Source organism: Cupressus sempervirens, chromosome 10 (assembly GCF_028749045.1).
Source record: "Cupressus sempervirens isolate cs-2001-9-10 chromosome 10, ASM2874904v1, whole genome shotgun sequence".
Classification (NCBI taxonomy): Eukaryota; Viridiplantae; Streptophyta; class Pinopsida; order Cupressales; family Cupressaceae; genus Cupressus; species Cupressus sempervirens.
The window spans coordinates 412,141,085-412,147,084 of NC_143127.1; positions in this window are offsets into that span (position 1 = coordinate 412,141,085).

The following is a 6,000-nucleotide window of genomic DNA, read 5'->3' on the forward strand; positions in this document are numbered from 1 at the left end:
CTTTATAAGGTCTACTATTTCTTTTGATACCAAACTTATATGGTCAACTTTAAAACATCCTAAAAATGTGCTTTTGGCCTATTTTTATGTGATTTTTATTTCATACATGTAGTTGACGCCTTTTTTTTCATAAAAATTTGATGAAATGAAAAGGATTTCTTAAGAATGTTGTTATCTTTCCATAAATTTAAGGTTTGTCAAATTATGAGTTTAGTAAGTAATTATTACTTATTTTCTAATGGAGTTACATATAAAGTGCTAACTAACACACTACTTGAAAAATAACTATAACTTTCAAATGGTACAACATTTTTTAAATCCAAAAGATGCACCACATTCTATGTTTCTTCTACTATAAGGAAAAACAATGAAAAGTTGAGTTTTGCATAGTTTTGAATTAGTTAAGGTGGTGAAACATGAGATTTTTTTATTCCAAAAATACTAAAGTCAAAAATTAATTAATTATTATTTATTTAGAATAAAAATACCCAAAAATATGTGTCACATACAAGCGTGAGTATACTATTTATATCTAGAATATTATTAAAAAATATTATGAATTTATTTTGATTAAGGTGGTCAGACATATGTCTACTTCTTATTTTTGTTTTAAAATTTTAGTAATATTGCATTAAAATTCAAAATTTTGACCAATCAATTTTTATTTTTTTGAGATAAGTCCTAGTAGTTTAGAAACTAGATTCAATTTTCTAGAGATTATTTTCTCTCAACTTTTTGATATAAAGTTAATAACAAGTAGAAAATTGCATGTCAAGTTGACATAACCTTGATTTTTATTTTTATTATTATCACTTAAGAGCATAGTTTGGGTGACCATGATCCTGCACATACCCTAATGTATGTAGAAGAAATCCTATAGATAAGATATTGGATAGTAGAAACTTGGTTATGAAGACATTTGAAAATAAAATGAGGAAAAGATTTAGAATTGCAGATATAATTGTAGATAGATTTAAAGATGACATTTGTATTATGGTTGATATAGATTTTACTTATATACAAGCAATAGAACCTTGGGAATCATTTCTTGATCCCTCAGGTTATGAATTGAGTGATGATATTGTAGTTGGATATATTGATTTATTATTGAAATTAGAGAAGGACAAAGCAGAATATAGATTTGGAACCTATGATGACATTACCCAATCAGCTCATCAAGCATCCTTAGGGAAGGCTTCTCACAGGAAAAAAAAATACTATAATGACGAAAGCTTAATCAGAGGTCGGTATGACTAAGAGTGAGTCTCAAGTAGTCAAAAAAGCCATGAAGCAAGGTATATCGAATGTGAAACCTTTGTTAGTATCTATTGTAGAGACATCATCAGAATAAAGCATCTCCTATGTAGAAATATCAGATGTGCAAGCAAGCCAAAAAGAAAATCTAAGAGATTAGTGGAATTTGTGATCACAAAGACCAAAAGGATCAAGCAAAAAGCCATTGGACTAGGAAAAAGAACAAAAGATATTGTTGACAATTATTGAATCTAGTGAAGAAGAAGAACAATAACAAGAAGTCAAACAAGAAGAGAAGGTAACAATTTCTAAACAATTAGCAAGAAAATCTTGGCAACCCTGGAAGCCAAAGATAGAGAGAATAAACTCAGCTATTGCTAATGAGGGTAAATTTGTTTAGATGAACAAATTTTATGATTTGTATAACAATTTTGAGAAAGATCAAATTGATATCTCTACTACGAGATGTAGTATAGCTAACAATTTGAAACTAAAAGATATTGAGGGCACATTAAACTAGAAAATCTATGATAGACTTATTGAGAAGAAGGCCCCAACTAGAGAAGAAGATTTAGAACTTCAAATGTCTATGCTAAGGACTATTTGCAAGACTGATGATGAAGAAGAAATTAAAAGATTATTGAATAATCTAGCACCTTACTTGAGAAATAAAGTGAGACCATTTTTGTTTATGGTGGGTGAGAAAGATAAGTTAAGAAGTGAGATTGTAATAACAATAAGTTAGATGCTGACAAAATCTAAGGGAGCATTTTCACCTACACCTAGAACCTTAGAAGTGTCAATGAGCCGTGGTACAATGAAGATAGATCATACTAATGTTACCATTAACATTGAGGATACTAACAAATTTGAGAATTTAGAACCACCTGAATATCATTCCAAGGTTATTAAAGATAAACTAAGGAAAATTGAGGAAGAGAAGAGATTACTAGAAGAAGAGAAAAAGAAAATACAAGAGGCGAAGCATAAATTTCTTGAGGATGAAACGAAAATGAAAGAAGAGGAGAAAAAGACAAGATTAACCAAAGAAGAAATGAAAAGGAAATCATAGGAAGATAAGATGAATAGATTAGAGGAAGAAAAGAGAGAAAAAGAAAGTAAAGGAAAAAGAAAGAAGAATCAAAGAGAAAACTGAGAAGAAGCAAAGAGAGGATGATACTAAACCTTGTAGTTCATCTACTCTACTATTACTTTCCAACCTACCAACTAATAACGATGATCAAATTGATTTGATCTCATCCTTATCAAAACTCATTCAAAATAACCTAACACTGAAAAGCCTATAGGAAACCTTGATGGAGGCTACTGATAGACTACATAGGACTCTAGTAGTACAACACATAGATGTAGATATAGTGTTGATCTTAAATTATTTTTGACAAGTGAGTATCAATAGACTTAAGTTATTTACATAGTTCATGCTGAACTAGTAGTACATGCCAAGCATAACATGTATATATTAGACAATGTTGAGTCATAGTGAGTGCTGAGTCACTCATGTGCCAAGTCACTCAAGTGTCGAGTAGATAGTATATGACGAGTGACATAGGAGCTGAGTAAATAGTGGATGTTGAGCAATATAGATGTTGAGTCACAAAAAAGAGATTAGTGTATGCCCAACATTAGAGACTTAAGATGCCAAGTAAGATAGTTTTGACATATTTGTTTATAAAGGTACAAACAACTATGTAAATTTTTTTTGAGCTAACTTAAGATTGAATTTTGACATTTTGGAGATAATGATAAATCTAAAGTTGGATTCACTATGCAATTACATGTAGCCAATCAGAAAATGAGAAGGATTAAGTGGCAAAATGGATGAATCTCAGTCCTAGATTCATACCTAACCCTAAGTCACTAAGTCTTCTTAAGGAGGGTAAACCCTAAACTCTCAATAGAGTGAGAGACAAAAGAGAGAGTGTGTGTATGGAATTTAATGAGTGAAGAGAGAATTTTGGATACACAAATAGATTATTCATGGTGGCTTAGAATTACAAAATTAGTTAGAGCAGAATAGAGGAAAGGAAATGGATACAACAAAGAGACATCTGATTGAGAAGGATCAAGAAGACATCAATTTAGAGGTGATCTATTATCAAGTAAGTAAGTGCTAACCATGAGATCAAAGATAAGAAATTTTAACAGGTGATTTTAGTCAAAATCTCTTAACAAAGTAGTCCTAATAGGCTGTATGAGATCCTATAATAGGGTTCTTACTTAGTTGTGAGTTAACGCCCTTTAACAAGGCACACTTCTAATAGGGTGTTGAAATCCTCTAACAAGGCACTATAAAGATTACATTAGCATGAACAAAGATTCAAAATGTTGTTAGAATTCCAAGATAAATCTTTAAGTTTTTCATGGTGTTACTGAGCATGAAATACTTCCTATGTGTGCCAAGTTAAAAGCTTGAAGATGCCAATCTTACAAATTGACTAGTTGATACCAAGCTTGTAGTGGTTGTTGAGTGATTGAAATGCCAATGGATGTCAAGCGAGCCTGAAATTAGTTGATGCTAAGCTTATAGCTATGTAAGAACTCAACATTAATTGCAAGGTTTTCAAAGGGTATTTGATCAATTTTAGCTAATTTGTCATCATTTCAAATTTGAGAAAGAGCAACTAGAGAAGAAGGTGATCTATAAATCCATTCCAGCAGTTGCAGAAGATTTCAGAAGCGATTCTTCACCATTATGTCAAATTTCACAAGGTGTTTATCAAGAGCCAAGCTATGTAGTTTAAATTTTGTAAACCCTAGTTTTACATTATGGTGTCTAGTTACAAGAATGTAGAAGGGAAGGAATATATAAATGTTTAGATAGTGAGTAATGAGGTCAAGTAGCTCATTTTTAAAGCTATTCCTAATATTGCATATAAGTAAGACCCTTGTGGTGCATTGTCGATGATTCCACTAAATGTGATAATGGTACAAGATGTAAGAAAATGCTACAACTATAAGATAGGAAGAATTGGTGATATGGAGATTAGGGAAGCATACAAAAAAAATTGTGACAATGGTGTTTTGAAGGAAGAGCTCAAAATCATATAGAGAAATGGATTAACATGAGCCCTAGATTTTATGAATGTATTCAAGACAGACTAGATTATGATAGTGCTTAGCCAAATTCATGATGGTTCATTATGGCTGGACAATAGACCTATCAAAATTACTAAGAGAATAATTCATAGGGTTACTACTTACCCAACCCTAGATTGACCTAAGACACTAAGAAGTGATTTCAAGGAAGTGATTGAGAAAAATATTGGAGTTGTCTAGAACAAGAGAGGCATGAAAATTGATAAAATTATTGATGCTCTAATAAAATTTTTTTTAAGGGTGAATCCACACAAGTTTTACCAATCTAGTAGATTGAACAGTGTTTCCTATATAGGTATGGATTTGGGATACAAAATTGTAAAGAAAGATCACACATATGATCTAGCAGAGCTACAATTCCAATAATTGATGGAGATCCTTGGAACAATTAGAAAGACAAAGAGTGCACAATGCAAATTTTGTTCCATATTTATTTTTATATTCTTTTATGTGAAGAACAGATTTCCCTAATTTGGCATTGTGGGATGGAAAACCAATAGATTAGTGGTACAAATTAGTGAGTACATTGAGTAATTAGGAGAGAATTGTGAATCTTTGATGACAAGTTATTTTGAAGACTTCAAGAAGTCAATGAAGGAAAGATTGAGAATACCAGTATCCTTAGTTGAGAAGCACTATGATGATGTATAATTTCTTATGGATTCTGATTATACACTTGTACAAGCTACTAAACCAAGGGTGACATGATTGAGACTCTTAGGTTATGAAATAAATGTAGTTGAAGCCTCTGCAACTATAACAACATTACTTGTAGAAGAGGTAGATAAAATTGCAAAGGTATTTGGAAACTATGAGATGGTAAGGGCCAAAATTATTATGGAATTGAAGACTGCCTCTGCCATAAAGAAAAAGGAGAAGTTAGAGAAGAAACTAAAAGCTAAGTTTGGAGAGGGTGTTGAGGAGGAGGGAGAAGAAGAGGAGGATGAAGAGGAAGAAGAAAACCAAGCCCAAGCACCAATTGGATTGACTCAGGGTATGGGAGAAGACCAAGAAGAGAAGACTGGAGTTGTCAAGGGAGAAGAAGTTGAGGAAGCACCTACTCTTGCAAACCAAAGAAGAGGAAGGCTAAGAATCAACCAGTGAGTAAAGCTAAGAAGGTAGCAAATCTGAGTCAAACCAAGTCTACTACAAGACCTAGTACATGTGCAACATCCTAAAAGGCCAAGGAAAAGACAAAACAAGCAAAACAACGAGGCCAAGAGCAGAAGAGGCCAAGAAGAAAGTATGTTGCACAAGTTGATTTTGATGAGGAGAAAATAGAGTTGGATGGAAACAAAAAAATTAAGGTGGTGAGTCACAATCCTTTGTCACATCTTGAAAATTTATGTGATAATGTTAAGAATAGCATATACCTATCAAGATTTACACATGTAGATTTTAACAATTTGAGTAAAGAAAAGAAAAATCAAGTGGAGGAGGTCATATATACCATGATGGAAAAATTCAAAACAACTCCACTAGAGCTTGCCAACTCAATGCCAAAGAGTCTATATGATAGAGTTGAGTAGAAATGGCACTATTGTCTACACTTGGAGAAAGAAATTAGAGAAAAATCTCTAGCCCAAGTGATGCTTGAACTAACTAAGGCACAAATTGTCAAGGCTATGA